Raw genomic sequence first — 22,888 nt, forward strand, 5'->3', positions numbered from 1 at the left:
ATTTGTCTTCCTCTCTCTCAACGATACTCCGCACATCCGTCGAACCATTCGCATTTCCACCCTTTCCACCCTTTCCAACCTTCGTTCCTGCTCTACGTTCATTACCCATGTCTCGCTCCCATAAATCATAACACTTCTCACACATGCAGCATACACCTTTCCCTTCAGCTTCAACGACACTCCCCTCATCATCAGCATGCCACTCAATTCCCGAAACTTCTTCCATGCACATCTCACTCGAGCAACCGTTGCCGAGTCTGATCCACCTTCTCCATTCAGCATGTCTCCGAGGTAGCAAAATGTTTTCACACCTTCCAGCTTCACGCCGTCTCCAAGATCCAACTCAACATTTCCTCCATCTGCAGCTCCCTCTGTGCACACCTTACATTTGAATGTAGCTGCCACACTGGTTAATGACCCTCTCAGACCACCACATTTTTGATGAACCCACTCAGCGCACATTGTACATTGAATGGAGTTCACTCCGACACCCTTCCTGCACACAGCACAGGGCCACTTCCCAGTTCTTTCCACCTCAACACATGCTTTACCACTTGCCATCACCTTCGTCTTTCTGATATTCACCTTCAGACCTTTGGTCTCCATACATTCCTTCCACGTGTTCAGCTTTTCCTTCAGTCCATCCATACTTTCCGCAATCAACACCAGATCATCTGCATACAACAACTCCCACGGTAAACCCTCCTTTACGTTCTGAGCCAGCACCTCCATCACAGCTACAAATAGTAGTGGACTTAGTACCGACCCCTGATGCACTCCCACCTTCACCTCAAACTCACCACTGTTCCCGTCCTTCGTCCTTACAGCTGTGCGTGCTCTTTTGTACATTGCATTCACTACTCTGATCAACCATTCCTCCACTCCTAACTTCCTCAATGCCCATGTCAATACTTTGCGTGGAACCCGATCGAATGCTTTCTCCAGATCAACAAACCCAAGAAACAACTTCTTCCTCTTCTCCATGTACTTCTCCTGCAACTGCCTCACAATGAAAAGCGCGTCTGTCGTTCCTCTTCCTGGCATAAATCCAAACTGCATTTCGTCGATCTTCACTTTCTTCCTTATCCTCCTCTCCAACACCCTTTCCAATACCTTCATTCCATGCTCCAATAACTTTATCGCTCGGTACGAGCCACACTCCAGAGGGTCACCTTTCCCCTTGTATAGAGGGACGAGGGTACTCAGTTCCCAATCCACTGGAATGCGGCCTTCTTTCACCACCAGATTACAGATCTCTGTCATTCTCTTCACACCCCAACTTCCTGCTGCCTTCAACATATCTCCCACAACTCCCGTCGGCCCTCCCGCTTTTCTACCCTTCATTGCATTTATCGCTTCCTCAACTTCCTTCTCAGTTATCTTCTCTGCCGGTCCTAAAACTGGATTACTCTCTATGTTGCCATCCCATTCATTCTCTGTATTCAACAGCATTTCCATATATCTTTTCCATCTTCCTTTAATTCCATCTGGGTCAACAACGATTTGTCCCACTTCATCCTTCAAGCAGCTCACCCCCATCACATCACACCTCTCTTTCGCTATCTGCTTTGCAATCCTGAATACCGCTCTCTGACCATCTTCCAAATCCAAGCGTTCTCCGAACATTTTCCTACATGCCTCCTGCGCCTTTGCTACCTCTTTCTTTGCAGCCTTCTTGACTGCCTTATAACTTTCATGCTCTGCTGTTTCTGCTCCCGTACCCTTCGCCTTCTGCCACTCCTTGAACTTCTTCCTCTTCTCGTCAATCCTCTTTCCAACTTCATCATCCCACCACCATGTTTCCGAGTGCCTCGGTGGTCCTTTTGTCCATCCACATACCTCACCAACGGCTCCCAACAGACTAGCTTTCATTGACATCCAACCACTTTCAAGCTCAACCACATCATCCTCGACCCTACTCAGCCTCTCTTTTAATGCCTCCCTTACTGTCACCTCTTTCAACCTCCACACCTTCATTCTCGGTTGGTACTTCACCTGCCGAGCTCTCCTCGCACCTTTCACCCTTACGTCGCAGACAACCAAGTGGTGCTGTGAAACAGCCTCCTCCCCCGGGATCACCTTTGTGTCTCGGAGGTGCCCCCTATCTCGCCTACGCACCATCAGGTTGTCAACGGTTGTCGTCGACCCACCTGACGTGTATGTAACAAGCTTATTATCCTCTTTCTGGAACTTAGTATTACAAATCAACAAATCAGCTCCATCAGCAAACTCCAAAATCCTTTCACCTTCTCCATTTCTCACACCATATCCATAACCCCCATGAACTCCGTCAAAACCATCCATACTCCTTCCCACATGTCCATTTAGGTCTCCTCCTACCACAACAACTTCCTCATCTTTCACGTTTTCCATCAGCTTCTCTATCGCACACCAGAACTTGTCCTTCTCTTCATCGCTTCGACCAACCTGCGGAGCATATCCCGAGATGACGTTCACCAAGAGCTTTCCAATCATCATTTTCACCATCATCAACCTATCACTCACTCTAGTCACACTCACCACACTGTCTACAAACTCCTCAGAAAACAGGACACCAACACCATTCACGCCCTCCGGGCACCCTTGCCACACAAACTTGTATTTCTGTCCCTGCCTACCCTTCACCATTCTCACACCACTTCCCTTCCATCTCGTCTCTTGCACACAACATATGTCCACTCTTCTTTTGACCAATACTTCCACCACTTCTCCTGATCTCCCTGTCATTGTCCCTACATTCCATGTCCCAAACCTCAGAAACCGATCTCCACTTCGGGCTGTACCCTGCCCATATGTAGTTGTAATTGTCATGGTTCTCTTTTTGAGGCAATGTTTTTTGTTTTTTTTATGGCCGGATGCCCTTCCTGACGCCAACCCTCTTAGTCGCCTCCTACGACACGCAGGGAAACGGCGTACCTATTCTTATCCAGGGTACACACTGGGAAACGTTTAAAACATGGAAATCCTGGGGGGGGGGGGGGGAGGCGGGGGATCAGGCTGCGGTTTAAACATATTTAAATATATATTTAAACAAAACCATGAAAACAATCTGGGAAAAGTCTCTAAGTGAGAACGTGGATTTGAGAAAGCAGGAGCAGAGGTGAAAGAACAAACGAGATATAGGGGGCGGGGCACAAGTCGAGACGAGGAGGCCGCACGAGACACCAGGCCGCACGAGGCGCGAACAAAGAAACGACTAATTACACACAAAGTTGCAACAACCACAAAACCAAAACCAAATAGAAACACACAATAACACATACACAACAAAATACGCAGCGGAAATTTGACAAAGAAACGAACGGGAAAACACTCAAACTTTGATGCCGTGGAGAGATCGAAGCAAGCCCCGTCGCTCGAGGGACCGGAAGCGGAAGATCATCATCCTTCCGAGGTCGGCAAATTGAGTACCAGCTCACTGGTAATTTCCTCAGTGGCACAAATGCGTTTCTAGAGAAATGATGCAACCAGCAGCCACAGGCTGCATACGAAATCAACAACAACTCAGGATTGCTCCAACCAACTCATCTTTAAATTTTCCAATTCCCTTTTTTTTTAATTTTCTGCAGAGAATACACTACTTTCATTTTTATAACTAGGGCATGCCCGTACTATATATATATCTAAAATTATATCCCCCCCCTCTATTTACATGAAATGGTTTGGTCCATTCGCAAAGCCAAAGCGAACGGCTTGCGAGTACGGTGACAATCCCCCCCCCTCTATTTACATGAAATGGTTTGGTCCAAAGCGAACGGCTTGCGAGTACGGTGACAACCCCCCCCCCCTCTATTTACATGAAATGGTTTGGTCCAAAGCGAACGGCTTGCGAGTACGGTGACAATCCCCCCCCCTCTATTTACATGAAATGGTTTGGTCCAAAGCGAACGGCTTGCGAGTACGGTGACAATCCCCCCCCTCTATTTACATGAAATGGTTTGGTCCAAAGCGAACGGCTTGCGAGTACGGTGACAATCCCCCCCCCTCTATTTACATGAAATGGTTTGGTCCAAAGCGAACGGCTTGCGGAGTTTGGTAAAGAAATCGCCATAGCGTGCACAAACGCGCAGGAAAGCGAAAGAATCGCAAATTAGTTTTAATTAGTTTTAAAACATAGTTTAACGCCAACATAGCGGCAACATAGTTTGCCAACGTGAAATAAATGAATACGCTCTCAAATGTGCCGTCCGAGGCAGAGTCTGATCGGCACGTTCGGCACACGTGATAACTCGCTGCTCTCTGATTGGTTGAATAGTTTTTTGGACATAGCTCGGTAACTACTTGTCCGATTAATATGAAACCTTGAAAAGGCACATCCTCGGGTCCCCAGCAATATACCTGGCAAGTTTAAAGTATATCGGACCCGTGGTTGTCGAGAAACAGCGGTCACAGACATACAGACATACAGAGATTACTGGAATTATAGATAGATTGCTTGTGTCATAAATGTTTATGTTTGTTTTCATATCTTCATAAATGTCTTTGGATTTAATTTCCAATATAAAACTGTCTGTGACCATATAAAGGAGATTAACTCTTTCCTTATATTTTTTCTTCAAGTTGATAAATAACAAGTCATACATGAGCGACTTTGACAAGTCACAAGTCAAGTATTGAAGTTCCAATGTAAATGAGTTTATCCATCATGATGCTTTCGTTTTCTACACAGTATGTATGTGTGTGTGTTTATATGTGTGTGTGTGTGTTTATATGTGTGTGTGTGTGTTTATATGTGTGTGCATGTGTGTCTTTATATGTGTGTGTGTGTGTGTGTGTGTGTGTGTTTGTATGTGAATGTGTATATGTGTGTATATACATATGTATATATACATATGTATATATATATATATATATATATATATATATATATATATATATATATATATAATATATATATATATATACATATATATATATATATATATATATATATATATATATATATATATATATATATATATATATATATATATACATATATATATATATATAAACAGACTTGGCATTTAATATGGAATATTTTTTTTTTCTTGACTTGCATTTACTTTCTTAACTCAGTATATCAATCTAGTGAGTTTCTTTTACACTTTGGTGATTTATTTGTTAAAAGAACCATGTCACTGATTGTCTGTCGCAGCAAGAAGTCAACAACAGGATTATATCACAGGTGGCATGGCAAAATGTACGGACAGGTGCATTTGATGATTGGCTTCACAGTCGGGTATACAAGGTTTGTTGCGTTCTGTATTAGTGGAAAACAACTGCTGCACGTCTCCAAAAGTTATTGCCGCTTCCTCTGGAGATGGTCCGTCAACTCGACAATGCTGTTTGTCATGGAGTGGTGGCTTTACGAAATTACGGCATGAAACAGCATGCTATTGCTCAGCAGTATGGCATCACTCAAGGTCAGGTGTCAAAGATCCTGAAACGAAATGCTCAGAGGGGTGTCCCTACTCCAATATCGAGGCCAGGACGTCCCCGCAAAACCACAAGGAGGGATGATCGCCAGCTGCACCGGTTAGTCCACAATGGCCGTACAAAGTCAGCTAATCGGCTTAGGGCTGAGTGGCAGCAACTGACAAATGTGCCTGTATCCAGAAGGCTAGTCAACCAACGACTGGTTCAAGCAGGCTATCGTGCCAGGCGTCCCCTGAGAAAGCCACGCCTGACCAGACAACACCGCCAGCGCCGATTGCAGTGGGCCAGAGAGCACCGTCAATGGCAGCCAGGACACTGGAATCACGTGATCTTCAGTGACGAGTCTAGATTTCTGGTCTTTCGTCAAGATGGCCGCGTCAGAGTGCGCAGACGTGCATGAAGTGCATGAAGCCTACAAAAAACATTGTATAGTGCCAAGAGTCCAAGCTGGAGGTGGTGGGGTGACCGTTTGGGCTGCTTTTCATGCAGGGGGCAAAACTGACCTGGTTGTTCTGAATGGAAACCTGAACCAGTTCAAGCACAGGGCCATTCTGGAAGAAACATTGCTTCCATTTGTTTGTGCAGCCTTTCGAGGAAACTTTGTCTTCCAAGATGACAATGCACGGCCTCATCGTGCTCGCATGATCCAACACTTTCTTGCTGACCGTGGTATAGAGCATATGGAGTGGCCTGCCATGTCCCCGGATATGAATCCGATAGAGAACTTGTGGGCAGAATTGATGCGTCAAATCGACAACTTGGACCAGCAGCCTGCCTCTGTGCGTGAATTGCAGCAGGCTATTGTAACTGCATGGCAAGCGATTCCTGTCCAAACCTTGGCAATTCTCGTGAACAGCATGCCTCAACGTGTACGTGCTCTCCTGAATGCTCGTGGGGGTTACACGAAGAACTGAACTGTAATTTTATTGTCCATAATCCCAGTCGTAATTTAACTTTTGTTTTTGTTAAAAAAAAATTTTGGCTCATGTGCAAAATAGAGATTTTTTTTTTTTGGGATACAGAGTCGAGGCTGGTGAAAGAGCTAACATTTATCAAACAAACAAGCAAACAAAGTATATAAAAAGAGGAGCGGTCGACAAGATGGGGAGAGAAGGGGAGGAAGCACACAAACACAACATTTGAGAGCAGGGACATCGGGAGATGTTTTTGGAGGGAGAGGGCCTGGGGGGAGGCAGGATAGGTATAAAACGCAAGGACACCAAGGACTTCCAGGAAAAAAGTCAAAAGTCACCTCAAAAAGGTGGATTTGGGGTGAAATTAGCGGGGGTAGAGATACTTCTGGAAAACGCACAGAAGTTTAACAGTACTCTCCATGAATTGAGTTCGATATCAGTTTACATCACTTTCAAGGATCAATTTATTTGCTTCGAAATGTCAAATGTGATTTTTGTTTCTTTTAAAGGTCACATTAACAAAATCTAGAATAATTTCAACATAATTCCAATGAACTTTTGGTTCTAAGTCATCTTGAAAAGTAAGTTCACCCCCACAAAAAAATAATCCATATTAAATGCAAAGTCTGTATGTATATATATATATATATATATATATATATATATATATATATATATATATATTATAATAATAATAATTCATTTATTTTGTATAGCGCTTTTCATGAAGCCCAAAGGCGCTTTGACAGAGTGCAAAACACAATGCATAACAAAACATGAAAACAACAATTGCAAAAAGACAAGAATCAATTGGGAAATATTTAAAGCAAAAGGAGGGAGAAGGAGAAGTGATAGTCAGGGGTTAAATGCTGTGGGTTGAATGTTGAATGCAGTGCTGAACAGGTGGGTCTTGAGTGATGTTTTGAATGTGGTGAGTGAGGAGGAGTCACTGATGGTGTGAGGTAGTGAGTTCCAGAGGGTGGGAGCAGCGATGGAGAAGGCCCTGTCCCCCCAGGATCTGAATTTGGTCCGGATGGGGGGGGGGGGGTCAGGAGGTTGGTACCAGCAGAGCGGAGGTTGTGGGTGGGAGTGTGTCTGGAGAGGAGGTCAGCCAGGTAGGATGGGGCCAGGTTATGGAGGGCTTTGTAGGTCAAGAGGAGGATTTTGTACTGGATTCTCTGGGAGATGGGGAGCCAGTGAAGCTTGTAAAGGACGGGGGTGATGTGGTCACGGGTCCGGAAATGGGTGAGTAGACGGGCAGCGGAGTTCTGAATATATTGGAGTTTATTGGTGATTGTTGAGGGTGAACCATAGAGGAGGCTATTGCAGTAGTCCAGACGGGAGGTGATGAAGGCGTGGATGAGGGTTTCTGCAGCCGTGGAGGAGAGGGATGAGCGGAGACGGGCGATGTTTTTCAGGTGAAAGAAGGCTGTCTTTGTGATCTGTTTAGTGTATTTGTCGAAGGAGAGGGTTTGGTCAAAGATGACGCCAAGATTCCGGATGAGAGGGGAGGTGGATACTGGGATACAGTCGATGTTGAGGGCAAAATTATGGGTGGATTTTGTGAGCGTTTTTGGGCCAATGATGATTATTTCAGATTTATCACAGTTAAGTTTGAGGAAGTTGATTTGAAGCCAGGATTTTATTTCAGAGATGCAGTTTGTCAGGATAGAGTGGGTGTCGATGGAGACGGACTTGGTGGAGATGAAAAGCTGGATGTCATCGGCGAAGCAGTGGAATTGGAGACCATGACGGCGGATTAAGTGACCGAGGGGGGACAGATAAAGGATGAAGAGGAGGGGGCCAAGAACTGAACCTTGGGGGACACCTTGGGGGAGGGGAGCAGTGGGGGATTTGCAGTTATTGATGGAGATGAACTGGCGTCTGTCAGAGAGGTATGATTTAATCCAAGAGAGGGCAGTGCCGGTAACGTTAAAGGTGGATTCAAGTCGGGTGAGGAGGATGGTGTGATCGATGGTGTCAAAGGCAGCGCTGAGGTCGAGGAGGACGAGAATGTTGAGGTTGCCAGCGTCAGAGGAGAGGAGAAGGTCGTTGGTGATTTTGAGGAGAGCAGTTTCAGTACTGTGGTTGGAACGGAATCCGGATTGGAATGTTTCATACAGGTTATTGGCAGAGAGGTGATGTTTGAGTTGAGTGGCTACAGCGCGTTCCAAAACTTTCGACAGAAAGGGTAGGTTGGAAATGGGTCTGAAGTTGTTTAGGGTGTCAGGGTTTAGACCAGGTTTTTTTAGAATGGGGGTAACAGCAGCAATTTTGAGGGATGGTGGGACGATGCCTGTAGACAGGGAGGAGTTTATTGTTGCAATGATAAGTGGAGAGAGAGCAGGGAGGGAGGCCTTGACAAAGCTGGAGGGGATGGGGTCAAGAGTGCAGGTGGCAGTTTTCATTCCTATGAGGAGTTCAGAGAGGTCAGTAGGGGAGACCAGGGAGAATTGAGACAGGGGAAGGCAGGATAAGGGGGGGGGGGGCAGGTGGTTGGAGGGGGAGCGGGTGCGGCGGTGGTCAAGCTGTTGTAGATGTTGTCAATTTTGCGTTGGAAGAAAGAAAGGAAGGAGATGCAGTTGTCTACTGTGAATGACTGGGTGGTGGTGTCCAGGGGGCGGAGGGGTTTGTTTATTGTCGAGAAGAGTGCTTTTGGGTTTCCGGAGCCAGAGTGGATAATTTGAGAGTAGTAGGCGGAGCGGGCGTGGGAGAGGGCATCTTTGTAGTGTTGTAGGTGGTCCTTGTAGGCTTGGGAGTGAACTGTGAGACCTGTTTTATTGCGGAGTCTTTCAAGTTGGCGAGCACGAGTTTTCATCAGGCGGAGTTCAGGGGTAAACCAGGGAGCAGAATGGGTGAAAGAAACTGTTTTGGTTTTTACAGGCGCAAGCTGGTCAAGGCAGGAGGAGAGAGTGTGGTTGTAGTAGTCAGTGAGGTCGGAAGGGGTGTGGAGGTCAATGAAGGGAGAAGTGGACATTTTTTCAGAGAGGGTGGATGAGAATGAGGTAGGTGAAAGAGCGTTTAGCTTATGGAAGTTGATAGTGCGATAATGTCTTGGTGTTGGGGTGGGGATGTTGATGGTCATAGTGATGGCTAAGTGGTCAGAGAGGGTGAGGTCGGAGCCAGAGAGATGGTGCAAAATTAATCCAGTGGAGCACACAAGGTCCAAAATGTGACCACGGATATGCATAGGAAAGTTGACATGTTGAGTGAGGTTAAAGCAGGTGAGTAAATCAGTGAAGTCAGTGGTTATTGTGGAGTCAGTGTAGTCCATGTGGATATTGAAATCACCAAGGAGGAGGATTGAGGGGGAGAGGGAACATAGCTGGGTCAGAAAGTAGGAGAAGTCAGACAGGAATAATGGGTGTGGTTTGGGAGGGCGGTAGACGACAGCCATGACTGACTGCGTGCGACCAGAGAGTTTAAAAGCCAGGTGTTCAAAGGATGAGGATGAGGCGATGGGGATGAGGCTGGTCCTGATGTCTTGACGGTGGATAACGGCAATTCCACCACCTCGGCCCTCCGAGCGTGGTTTATTGACATAGGAATATCCATTGGGTGTGGTGAGGTTGAGCGTGTAGTAGTCCAGTGGTTGTTGCCAGGTTTCGGTGAGACAGAGAAAGTCCAGTTTGTTATCCAGGATGTAGTCGTTGAGGATGAGGCATTTGTTGTTGAGGGACCGGGTGTTGAACAGGGTGAGCTTGATGTTGTTTTGAACAGCGGGGATGAATTCAGGTGATTTAGCCAGGGTTCGCAGGCAGGAGGTGCGATTTTGTGCGTTGCCGTGACTAGGTGCGCTGGGACGATGAGTGGGAGTGCGCTGAGCCGACCAGAGGACGGGGATGGAGTGACCTGATTGTACATATACAAACTTACGACCGGAGCCACGGTGAATGTACCTGGGTCGTCGGAGGAGTCCATTTGATTTGATGGCAGAGATGCATGATGGGGTGGAGCGGGTATTGAGCAGAAGGAGCCTTGCGGCGGAGTACCGCAGAGCCATGCCAGGCAGGAGCGGAGAGGCGAGCACGAGGCCAAGGTTGAGGAGGTGAAACAATGGTCCCAACGCACGGGAGCAGGCCCAAGGAAACGAAGGAGCCAGGTAGGTGAAGCCAGGAGCAGAGTCGGGACCAAGCAGAGGGCAGACAGGAGCAAAGAGACGATCACGAGGTCAAGGTTGATCACGGCAAAGCGGGAAATGCAGCGGCAATCAACCGCCGCCGCTACAAATCAAGATCACGGCGGGAAAACCGCCGCCACACCGCTGCGAAGGACACAACCCACGAGAGCGTGCCCGAGGAAACAGCGAGCAGGCGAAGGAGCCGGGTAGGCGAAGCAGGGAGCAGAGCCGGGACTATGCGGAGGGCAGACTCAATGGCCAGAAAATCCGCACGACCACTAAAAAAGCAAGCCACAGACAGTGGCCCAGTCGAAGAAGCGGCGAGCATGTGACGCCTGCGTCCTCTTCAGACCGGACCGGAAGCCAATTTTTCAATTATATATATATTGTTACGGTATATTGTTACGGAACCGTAACAATATATATATATATATATATATATATATATATATATTGTTATGGTTCTCGGAAGTCGGCGCTCCCCTTATCAAGGGGGGGGGGGGAGGTTAATCCCCTTGTCTTTTTCTCTGGCCGTCCCGAGTCCTGGGGGTTATAACGTCCTTCCCGGCGCGGCGTTAGGTCGGGTTTGTTAGGCCTAGGGGTTCACTACTACCTAAGTACTAACGCCGACCGGAAACGAGGGAATACCTCCCCGCTCAAACCACGGATAAGATTGAAAATGCCGAGCGGATAGCAAATCCGCGATCCGAGCTATTAACAAAGCGACTAGACCCGATTCTGAGCGGTTCCTACTCGTGCCACGTTTACCCAATGAGAGAAAGGACGGATGCGAACAGACAAGAGGAAACCAGAGTATAGGAAGAACAAAGATGGGGTTATTACAATTTACAAGAAGAAGAGGAAACAAAAGAATGCACAAGATAGGAAAGCAGCACACAGGGCAGTCTTATGGCAGTCGTAACTTAATACCCCAGACAAACATACACACTCACACGGGGATTGTAGCTGGATTGTAGATGGTGCAGGTAGAGGGTCCGGCAATGGGGTCCAGGCTCCGGTCCAGCGGGTGAAACCCGGCAGGCAGCTCCGCATATAGCTGAACGCGAACGGACAGTTATATAGCGGGGGGAAGCTGTTGTCCTACGGCGTACGTAATAGATGCACACTCGTGCCAAACGCCCCCTCTCCAAAGTCCTCTTAATCAGCGCGCCGTAAATCTCTTCATAAAGGTGCTTCTCAATGCGCTCTCTCATCAGTCCGCTTTAACGAGCACGCCTCCAACAAGTCCTCTTGTTGCATGCTGCCGCCGTCAGTTCCCTCAGTAAATGTGCTCGCTGGCATGTCCCCCGCGCAGTCCTGTGAAAGGGCTTTGCGCTCGCTTTTTATATCTCTCCACACGATCACTCCGCGAGCCAAAAAGCCACGCCTGTCAGTGATGTTGCTTCAGCCCTGGTTGGCTGGTGAGGGCTTACTGGCTCCGCCCTTGACGGCTGGATGACGTGGTCACACCTTCTTCTTGGCGTTCCGCCCCCTTTCTCGGGCCTAACCTCGTGGCTTATGGCGGCTGGGGCGAGCGCCACGGCAGCGAACGCTGCTAACAAAGGCGCAAAGTACATTGGGAGAGCCATGAGGCACCGACTGTAGGGGCACGTAATGGCGTCGCTTGGAGAGGGAGGTTGCAAAAATGGACGGAATTGGGGACCTACTCTTGTTTAATTGACACAACGCAGATTCAACTATTGGAAACACGGCCTTATCTAAAACACATACTAATGAAGTAACTGAAGTTCTATGGTGACCCACGTGTTGCTTCTGGACTAACTAGGTGTGCTACCTTTAACCATTTAATAATGTCATACTTACACAAGTGTGGGTTCTAAAACCGCAACAATATATATGTATATATGAGTGTGTATGTGCGTGTGTGTATAATGTGTTTGTGTCTATGTGCATGCGTATGTATATATGTGTATGTGTATAATGTGTTTGTCTATGTATGTGTGTGGTATGTGTGTGTGTATATGTGTGTGTATACACACACACACACACACAATGTGTGTGTGTGTGTGTGTGTGTGTGTGTGTGTGTGTGTGTGTATAATTTGTGTGTGTGTGTATTTCTATATATGTGTGTATGTATGTATGTGTATAATGTGTTTGTGTGTATGTGTGTATAATGTGTTTGTGTGTATGTGTGTATAATGTGTTTGTGTCTATGTGTGTGTGTATGTATATATGTGAATGTGTATTATGTGTATGTCTATGTATGTGTGTGGTATGTGTGTGCGTATGTATATGTGTGTTTGTGTGTGTGTGTGTGTGTGTATGTATAATTTGTATGTGTGTGTATTTCTATATATGTGTGTATGTGTATGTGTATAATGTGTTTGTGTGTGGGTATGTGTTTGTGTGTGTGTGTGTATATGTATGTGTATAATGTGTTTGTAAGTGTGTGTGTGTGTGTGTGTGTATAATGTGTATGTGTGTGTATTTGCATATGCGTATGTATGGGTGTGTGTGTGTGTGTGTGTGTGTGTGTGTGTGTGTGTGTGTGTGTGTGTATTTTTTATGTATTTGTGTATGTATGTGTGTGTATTTATATGTATGTGTGTATGTGTGTGTATGTATTTCTAAGTATGGGTGTGTGTGTATTTTTATGTATTTGTGTATGTACGTGTGTGTATTTATATGTATGTGTGTATGTGTGTGTATGTATTTCTAAGTGTGTGTGTGTGTGTGTATGTGTGTGTGTGTGTATTTATATGTATGTGTGCGTGTATGTTCTGTCACATTCATTATGTTGTGCAGCTACCTGAACCATGTTGGAATGTGTCAATCATGTTCACGTGTTTCACTTCGTACAGCATGTTTTTTGATGGAGAAGGATGGTTCAGAATGTACTGAACTTGCCCACACAATGCTGCATTCAAAGCCATTTCCATTGCTGATAAATCTCCCACAGATGCTTTGTTATCTCCTCCCAGCAGATGGACTTTTTGGCAACATGTCGGTAATGACAATGTTCATGCCCAAAGGCCTCTCCCACCGATTTATTCACACAATGTGAATTTGTCAGAATTCTTCATGAAAGCCATTCGCAGTGTTTCCATACTGGTATTGGTCTGTGTTGGTGAATACTGAAGTATTACTGGGGGAAATATGAACGGTGTTTGTGCGTTTTGTTGGTCTAACTTAAACAACAGGTGGATTCTGTGTAAACGTGGCCACCTGCACGGACACGTTTGTAAATGGTGTTTTTAAACTGCGCATGTGTACCTGATGTAGGCTACGTTGCTCTAATAAGGTACACTCGGCCAAGGCAGGTATGCACTCCAAGCTGCAGCATGTCTGTGATGTGAACCTGAATAGGTGTTTGTGGAAGCTGTAGGAGAAGGACTTCAATTTATTTCAAACAAATTTACTGAGCTTCACGTTATCTTACAGACCAATTTATTGGATACACACACGTGCGGAGAAGGTCGCTTGCCATACACCAAGCTCGCTTCTGAACCAACAAAATTCAATTCTCATATATATACAAAAAGCTTCGATGTAGGTTTACCAATCTTTCAGTTATAAGTAAGCTGCAGCTTCTGTAACATATTAGTTTCAGCTGAGTTGGCAAGGCACAGCATCTGATAGAATGCTTTTGTTGGGCTCGGCTAAACAAAAACAAGTTTATCTTGGTCAAGATATAAGTGTTGAAATGTACACTCAAGCATATTGGCCAGCACTTCTTGCTGCTTTCAGCAAGTACAAGGGTTATTTTGTTTCACTTCTTTAAGCTAACAGATTTACTTTACACTTTTTGTTTTAAATCAAGATTTCTGAAACCACCATGCCACGCTGGTATTTTCCCTTGAACATTTATTTAATTTTTTTTACCTACAATTCGACCGCTTTGTTCATACAGAACAATGCACCTGGCTCCAACATTGTTCTGTACGATCAACTCCCAGAAATTAAATTTGCCTCTAGCTAGTTCAATGCCCTCCCTCCTTCAGGAACTTTCTAACTTACGCTCCATGGGAGACTGTCATTCTGGCGACTGAATGCAGTCTCTAACTTGCTAGGTACCACCACCGCCCTTCCATGCCATGAAGTTTGGGCGCTGGGTGACCTTTCAGTAAGAAAGACTGCACACACTAGATATGGCCAATGGGCACCATCGTACCCTTGTATACCCATTGCCCTCGAGTATCTTCATGGAGAGCTTCTGCAGGCACAGTCAGGCGTTTCCATCCTGCATCCATTTCAGGGTCTGGCACTTCCTCCTCCTCTGGTTCAATGTCCTCTGTTAATTTGTTGAGCATTTGTTTTTATTCTTTCATTACTGCTTGCACCCGGTCCCAGAGATTCTCCTCTGTCTCTTCCAAACGTGTGTTATTTCCATCCAATCCATGTGGATAAACCATTACGGTGCCTCGATTGTGTGTGAGTGGTGCAGTGGTCTCAGGATCTTCCTGGATCTCAGTGTAGACAGGGTTGGTGGAATCACATTCATCTCGGTCACTTCTCGCAACATCATTCCTGCAACAAATTTCCTCATACACACTCGGACTACTGCTTTGCAACATGATATCTATATAATAATAGCGTAAGGACTCGACTTTGTTATCCCTTTTACGCCGCACCCAGTGACCCGATGCCCACGGCACTAATGGATTTACGATCTACGAACCGCGCTCTTTGTTTATCACGTACAGCCATACTCGAAAAATCTGAATTAGCCGACGTTGGGGCCCAAAAGCATCCGATTAACTGCCGATACGACGCCATCTTACGACGCCATCGTATTGGCGTCTGCTGGGCGAAGGCGAAGCAAGCCGTCCGCTGATTGGACAGGCGAAGGCGAAAGCAAGCCATTCACTGAGTGGACAATCCAGAGCATGCATTTGTGCCGGTGTCGGCGATCGTTGTTCATATACGCACTCTTCATTCTCATCTTTCTTCCTAACTCTTACTCGGACAAGCAAATCCCCTATGCCATCCATAATGGTACACTCTATCCATACACCACATCCTCCCTTCCGTGGATGTTCCACGGATTTCGGCTAGTTATTACTATTATGGCTACAAGTGTCATTCGTCCTATGAACATCCAATGAAGTCTGACTTCGTCAAAATCATCAGCAGTTTGGTTTCCCAGTTTTCCAATTTTACAAGGTATCCCAAATTTGCATACTACTTTGCTATGGTGGTTGCATTTGCCTTGCACCCATCTAAACACCTTGACTACAACTCGTATATATGTCCGTACACACGGCATAGTCGCATCCTCACAGAATACAGTTGTACATGTTCCAAAAATTCCATGAACAGAGACTGTTCTGCCGAATTCATGTGACATCCCATTCCAGGATTATATCCCTTGCAAACGCAGCAAATTTTCCAAAACAAAAAAACAAACATACCGAAATCTTCACACACTTGGTGAGCCCACACCGTTACACACCTGACGGCTGTGTGGGTGATTGTAAGGAACGAGTCTCAATGAACCCACTATCTCCTGCGTTGGCCTCATGACAGTCCTCACCTGCTACTTCTATGAGCCTGTGTATGAAATGCTCAAACAATGCTGATTATGCAACACAAAACATTCTGGCATTTTAATAAAAATCCATACAACACTTAATTACTATGTACACTATTCCTGCCTTTGCTAGTATGATCTCCTCCATACCAGCATGCCACGATAACAAAGCTTGTTCAGCTTCTGGTCGCTATGGGCATTGATTTCGTCGGGGCAATGATTTTGTGGGGTCTAATTCGATAGTCACTGGCTGTGCCCCCCTTAATTCGCCCACATCATTCGAGTGTGTGGTCCATTATTGTTTTTAGGTACTTTTCCCAGTACTTCCAATCTCTCCCATCATTTCCTGTGGAATTTGCATAATTTTCCCAAAGGTAGCCGATGTCATTATCGCTTTTTTCCCCATATAAATCCAATATTCCATAATTTCCAGAAATTATGTCCGAAATAGTCACACGTCAGTTGCCACTCTTGCCTTGGCACTTCTTTCATTACTGTTATCATTGGAACGATCTCCTGAGCAGCATGTCCTTCAGCCACCACTAAGGTCAAATGTGGAGTTATGTCAGTCAGTTGTTTCCACAGCCCCCTTGTTTTGGTCTGACAGTTCTATCTGTACCCCCATCCCTTCTCACCTCTCCAAACTAATTGTACCTCTATTGGGAAAAGCCTCCCAAGTGGGATGAAGCGTGTTCCTCATTACTGATCACTCCCATCAGCATAAAAACATGCTGTGCAATGTAATGGGTCCTTCCAGTTTGCAACGTCTATCCGAGACATCTGAACGCATTCCGCTATCTCCGGGCTGCCTTTTCCAATCCCGAGAAATCACACTTTAAGTCAACGTTCACACGTGGTTCTGTTAGCACACTTGTTGCAGCACACGACAGACCCAAAATCTCATTTGGTTGATATTTGAATCAACCCCAACACATCCGCTATTTTAACCATGTCCATGGTCATACTTTCCTCATCATATCGCACCAATCATGTGACCGGTATGGATTTTTTAAACAACTTTCCTTTGCTTGCTCATTAATGGCGTTTTTCTTAATATTCAAGAAATTCATGAGTAATTTTCCAAATTCACTTCAGTTCTCACACCTCAAATGTTCTGAGCAGTTGCACAATTTTGAAATGAAAACTCTCAAATATCCCCAAATCAATTTTTCACACCCTTAATAAAACGCATGACCCTTATCAGAATAGGGCACTGCATCAGAGACACAGCTGCATTACTCACAGCCCACCTGTAATCTCACCTGTAACACCACCTCCGCTGCCTTTTTGGTCAAGCCAGTGAAAATACTGTAAACTGTTATCTCCCAGAGCTTACCAATCAATATCCAAGGATCTTTGTACAAACCCTACGTCAATAGTCACCTTTTCACACATGTTTCAAATTTCGCTGCTTGTCTGTCTGTTTGTATACCTGTTTGTCCACACTGAATAAGTATGCTTTTCTTTGCAACTGTTAGTCCAATTTAACAATGAATTTTCACCACAGGCACACTTCCACCTGTAAACTCCCAAACCTTGACGTCATCTATAATATGGCCCAACGACAATGTTTCCTGCATCGAGATCTCCAAAACCTACACCGTGTTCAATTTTACTTCCTAATCTAACCCGGGTATGTGGGTGTCTTCTGATACCTCAGGGAGATGGATGCCCCACCTTGCATACTCCCAGGTCACCTGTGGGCAAAGTGAGGTACCTGTCAGCCCCTCTTACCAGGGTAACGGTCCGTAGCCATACGGTTTAACATCCATCGGAGTGACGGCACGGTACACACATTGATGATTTACCCAGTCTGTGAAACACCAGTATGGTAGTTTACAGCTGCTTCGGGATTCAAACTCAGGCTGGACCCCTTAGAGGCGAGTGTGCGTACCTCTAGGTCGAGGTCATCCTGTCTGCCGAGGTCGTACCTTAATGCACTGTTCATAAACAAACTTTGATTCCATGTTGTATGTATTACTATCTATCTATAATTCCAGTAATCTCTGTGTGTGTGTCTGTGTGTGTGTGTGTGTGTGTGTGTGTGTGTGTGTGTGTGTGTGTGTGTGTGTGTGTGTTTGTCTGTGACCGCTGTTTCTCGACAACCACGGGTCCGATCTAATTGAAACTTGCCAGATATATTGCTGGGGACCTGAGGATGTGCCTTTTCAAGGTTTCATATTAATCGGAGAAGTAGTTACCGAGCTATGTCCAAAAAACGATTCAATCAATCAGAGAGCAGCGAGCTATCACGTGTGCCGAACGTGGCGAGCAGACGCTGCCTCGGACGGCACATTTGAGAGCGTATTCATTTATTTCACGTTGCAATCTGTGTTGATTGTTGTAAGGTACGATCGATTGTAGTACACGTTTATAATAACTCTGCCGATACAGGCCCGATTAACTGCAGCGCCATCCGAGCTGCGGCGTCGGGACGATACATTCATTGTACGGTCACATCACGCACTTACGGGCACGCCCATGGGCCCATGGGCACGCCCATGCATGCATGGGCGAAGACATTTTTTTTTTTTTTTTTGGCAAGGAACGGGCACCCACGTACGGGCACGTCCTAGTACATTAAACGTGTATAATAAAAGTAGAGTCTGAATCCAAAAATATCACGACCGATGTCCCTGGACTGTGTAAAATAAAATCAGACGTACATTGATTACTTAAATGAAAGTGAGAAAATGAATTTTGGAGCCATTTTACCTCATGTCCTGCAGAGCCTATTATTTAATAATTCAATTTAAAAAAATGGCTTTTTTCGAAGTTTTCCCTATTTCACTCTAGATTTAGACATAATTATTTAGGCCATGAGTTTCAATCGTGAAATATGGAATCAGATTTTGAATATCAACTTTTTTTTAAAGCCTATACAATACTTTATTCAATCTTGCCAGTATCCAATCACATTGCACCTCAACTCACACCGACCAATCAGCGTAACCGTGAATGAACGGAACATGTCTGTTTTTATTGAAACTAGCGTGACTCGGCGAGGTCGGCATGCCTCACCACACTTCATTTCAGAGGGATAGGCATCTTTGCCCATTTTGTTTTTTTTTGGATCTTCATGGTTTTTTGGGGTCTTCAGGGCCATTTGGGTCTTCAGGACCATTTGGGTCTTCAGGGTCTTTTGGATACTCTGGACCTTTAAGGCCTTTTGGGTATTTGGGATGTTTTGGGTCTTCAGGGTCTTCAGGGTCTTTGGGGTCTTTTGGGTCTTCGGTGACTTCAGGGGCTTAAGGCTCTTTTGTTTCCTCTGGGTATTTAAGAGTCGTTGGGGTATTTTGGTTCCTCAGGGTATTTGAGGGTATTTTGGGTCTAAAAGGTATTTAAGGGTATTTGGGGTCTTCAGGGTTTTTTTGGGGTCTTCAGGATGTTTTGGGTATTCAGGGTATTTTGGGTCTTCGGGGTCTTTTGGGGTCTTCGGGGTATTGGGGTGTTTTGGGTCTTCGGGATATTTTGGGTCTTCAGCGCCATTTGGGTCTTCAGGGTCTTTTGGACCCTCTGGGCCTTTAAGGGTATTTGGGGGGTATTTGGGGTGTTATGGGTTTTCGGGGTCTTTGGGGTCTTTAGGGTCTTCAGGTTGTTTTGGGTCTTCAGGGTGTTTTGGGTCTTCAGAGTGTTTTGCGTCTTCGGGGTGTTTTGTGTCTTCTCGGTATTTTGGGTCTTCCAGGTCTTTTGGGTCTTCAGGGTCTTTTGGGTCTTCGGGATATTTTGGGTCTTCGGGGTATTTTGGGTCTTTTGGGTCTTCAGGGTCTTTTGGATCTTTGGGGTCTTTAAGGGTCTTTGTGGTCTTCAGGGTGTTTTGGGTCTTCAGGGTGTTTTGGGTCTTTGGGTATTTTGGGTCTTCTGGGTCTTTTGTGTATTCGGGGTGTTTTGGGTCTTCGGGTGTTTTGGGTCTTCGGGGTGTTTTGAGTCTTTGGGGTGTTTTGGGTCTTTGGGGTGTTTTGGGTGTTTTGGGTCTTTGTGGTGTTTTGGGTCTTTCAGGCTATTTTGGGTCTTCAGGGGTCTTGGTGGTCTCAAGGGTCTTGGGGTTTAATGAGTCTCAAGGGTGTTGTGGGTCTTATGGGCCTAATGGGTGTTTTGGGACTTTTGGGTATTTTGGGTGTTCGTGGTCTTTTGGGTTGTCTTTAAGGTTATTTGAGGTATTTTGGGTCTTCGTGGTCTTTTGGGTCTTTAAGGGTCTCTGGGGTCTTTTTTGTCTTCAGGGTGTTTTGGGTCTCCTTACTGGATGGCCGTTGGCTCCCGAAGGAAGCTCATTCGCCCTATAACAGGTATTGTTTTTATTCCTGCAGGTGTCACAGTCACCCTTCCCATTGGCAAGCCAGTGAGGGTCGTTGGTTTAGTCGCCGACTACCGACCATGTGGCAGTTTGCACTCGGTTACATGTTACCAGTAGCTCAAGGATTGCGGATTTTCTCCTGTTATCGCAGTAACAAAAACCTATCACGGATGGACCGACAGCCGGACAGACGGACGGACGGACAGACAACCCAAAAACATAATGCCTCTGGTGACAGTCGGTGGAGGAATAAAAATCACTGCAGATGCATGTCGAGGATGGCTCCGCCATGCAAGGTGTTTTCTTCCGACATGTGTGGGCAGAGAAAACATTCTCTGTGATGTTGATGAGAAAATGTGACCTGACAGAAATCAAGAGATGGTCGTTGAATGAACCACCTTCAGAGGCCATTTTTCCCCACAGAGCAGGGGTTGACCTTTTTCAGGCACAGTGGTCCCCTTTTTGACGCAATGTTGTATGGCCGGCTGCTCTTCCTGCTACCAATTCTGTTAGTCGCCTCTTGTGACACACAGGGAACTAAATGGTATTCAGAGAATACTTACCCGGCGCAGTCAACTTGGTGTAAGCCAACGCTTCTATTTTTGAACGTTTCTTTTTTTTTTTGATCCAATATGGCTGCCAGACCACGTGAGCGATGACATCATAAATTGATATTCTCTACATAATTGTCGCATAGATCATGCTGAATAAATTTCAAACTGATCAGACTAAGCGTTGTCCCTGTCGAATTATGACGTCATAATTATGGCACCAATGACGTCATCATTAACAACACCTATTCCCCATATGGAGTTCTTTACAATGAGCCACGTTTCAATTTTTTTAATGCTGACACAGCACACACTTTACTTTACTGAAATGCAGAAACAAATGGTATATTTTCGTCAAAAATCGTCGGAATTTCGCCAAATCTGTTTTGGTCATTTGTTAATACACCTCAGCGATCGACAAATCTGTTTTGGTCGTGTGTTAATATACCTCAGCGATCGCCAAATCTGTTTTGGTCATGTGTTAATATACCTCAGCGATCGCCAAATCTGTTTTGGTCATTTGTTAATATACCTCAGCGATCGACAAATCTGTTTTGGTCATGTGTTAATATACCTCAGCGATCGCCAAATCTGTTTTGGTCATGTGTTAATACACCTCAGCGATCGACAAATCTGTTTTGGCCATGTGTTAATATACCTCAGCGATCGCCAAATCTGTTTTGGTCGTGTGTTAATATACCTCAGCGATCGACAAATCTGTTTTGGTCATGTGTTAATATACCTCAGCGATCGACAAATCTGTTTTGGTCATTTGTTAATATACCTCAGCGATCGACAAATCTGTTTTGGTCATGTGTTAATATACCTCAGCGATCGCCAAATCTGTTTTGGTCATGTGTTAATACACCTCAGCGATCGACAAATCTGTTTTGGCCATGTGTTAATATACCTCAGCGATCGCCAAATCTGTTTTGGTCGTGTGTTAATATACCTCAGCGATCGACAAATCTGTTTTGGTCATGTGTTAATATACCTCAGCGATCGACAAATCTGTTTTGGTCATGTGTTAATATACCTCAGCGATCGACAAATCTGTTTTGGTCATGTGTTAATATACCTCAGCAATTGACAAATCGGTTTTGGTCATGTGTTAATATACCTCAGCGATTGACAAATCTGTTTTGGTCATGTGTTAATATACCTCAGCGATCGCCAAATCTGTTTTGGTCATTTGTTAATATACCTCAGCGATCGCCAAATCTGTTTTGGTCGTGTGTTAATATACCTCAGCGATCGACAAATCTGTTTTGGTCATGTGTTAATATACCTCAGCGATCGACAAATCTGTTTTGGTCATGTGTTAATATACCTCAGCGATCGACAAATCTGTTTTGGTCGTGTGTTAATATACCTCAGCGATCACCAAATCTGTTTTGGTCATGTGTTAATATACCTCAGCGATCGCCAAATCTGTTTTGGTCATGTGTTAATATACCTCAGCGATCGACAAATCTGTTTTGGTCATGTGTTAATATACCTCAGCGATCGCCAAATCTGTTTTGGTCATGTGTTAATATACCTCCGCAATCGACAAATCTGTTTTGGTCATGTGTTAATATACCTCAGCGATCGCCAAATCTGTTTTGGTCGTGTGTTAATATACCTCAGCGATCGACAAATCTGTTTTGGTCATTTGTTAATATACCTCAGCGATCGACAAATCTGTTTTGGTCGTGTGTTAATATACCTCAGCGATCGCCAAATCTGTTTTGGTCATGTGTTAATACACCTCAGCGATCGCCAAATCTGTTTTGGTCATGTGTTAATATACCTCAGCGATCGCCAAATCTGTTTTGGTCATGTGTTAATACACCTCAGCGATCGACAAATCTGTTTTGGTCATGTGTTAATATACCTCAGCGATCGATAAATCTGTTTTGGTCATGTGTTAATATACCTCAGCGATCGCCAAATCTGTTTTGGTCATTTGTTAATATACCTCAGCGATCGCCAAAACTGTTTTGGTCGTGTGTTAATATACCTCAGCGATCGCCAAATCTGTTTTGGTCATGTGTTAATACACCTCAGCGATCGACAAATCTGTTTTGGCCATGTGTTAATATACCTCAGCGATCGC

The sequence above is a fragment of the Myxine glutinosa genome, chromosome 7 (assembly GCF_964187855.1).
Source record: "Myxine glutinosa chromosome 7, kmMyxGlut1.1, whole genome shotgun sequence".
In the NCBI taxonomy this organism is placed as follows: Eukaryota; Metazoa; Chordata; class Myxini; order Myxiniformes; family Myxinidae; genus Myxine; species Myxine glutinosa.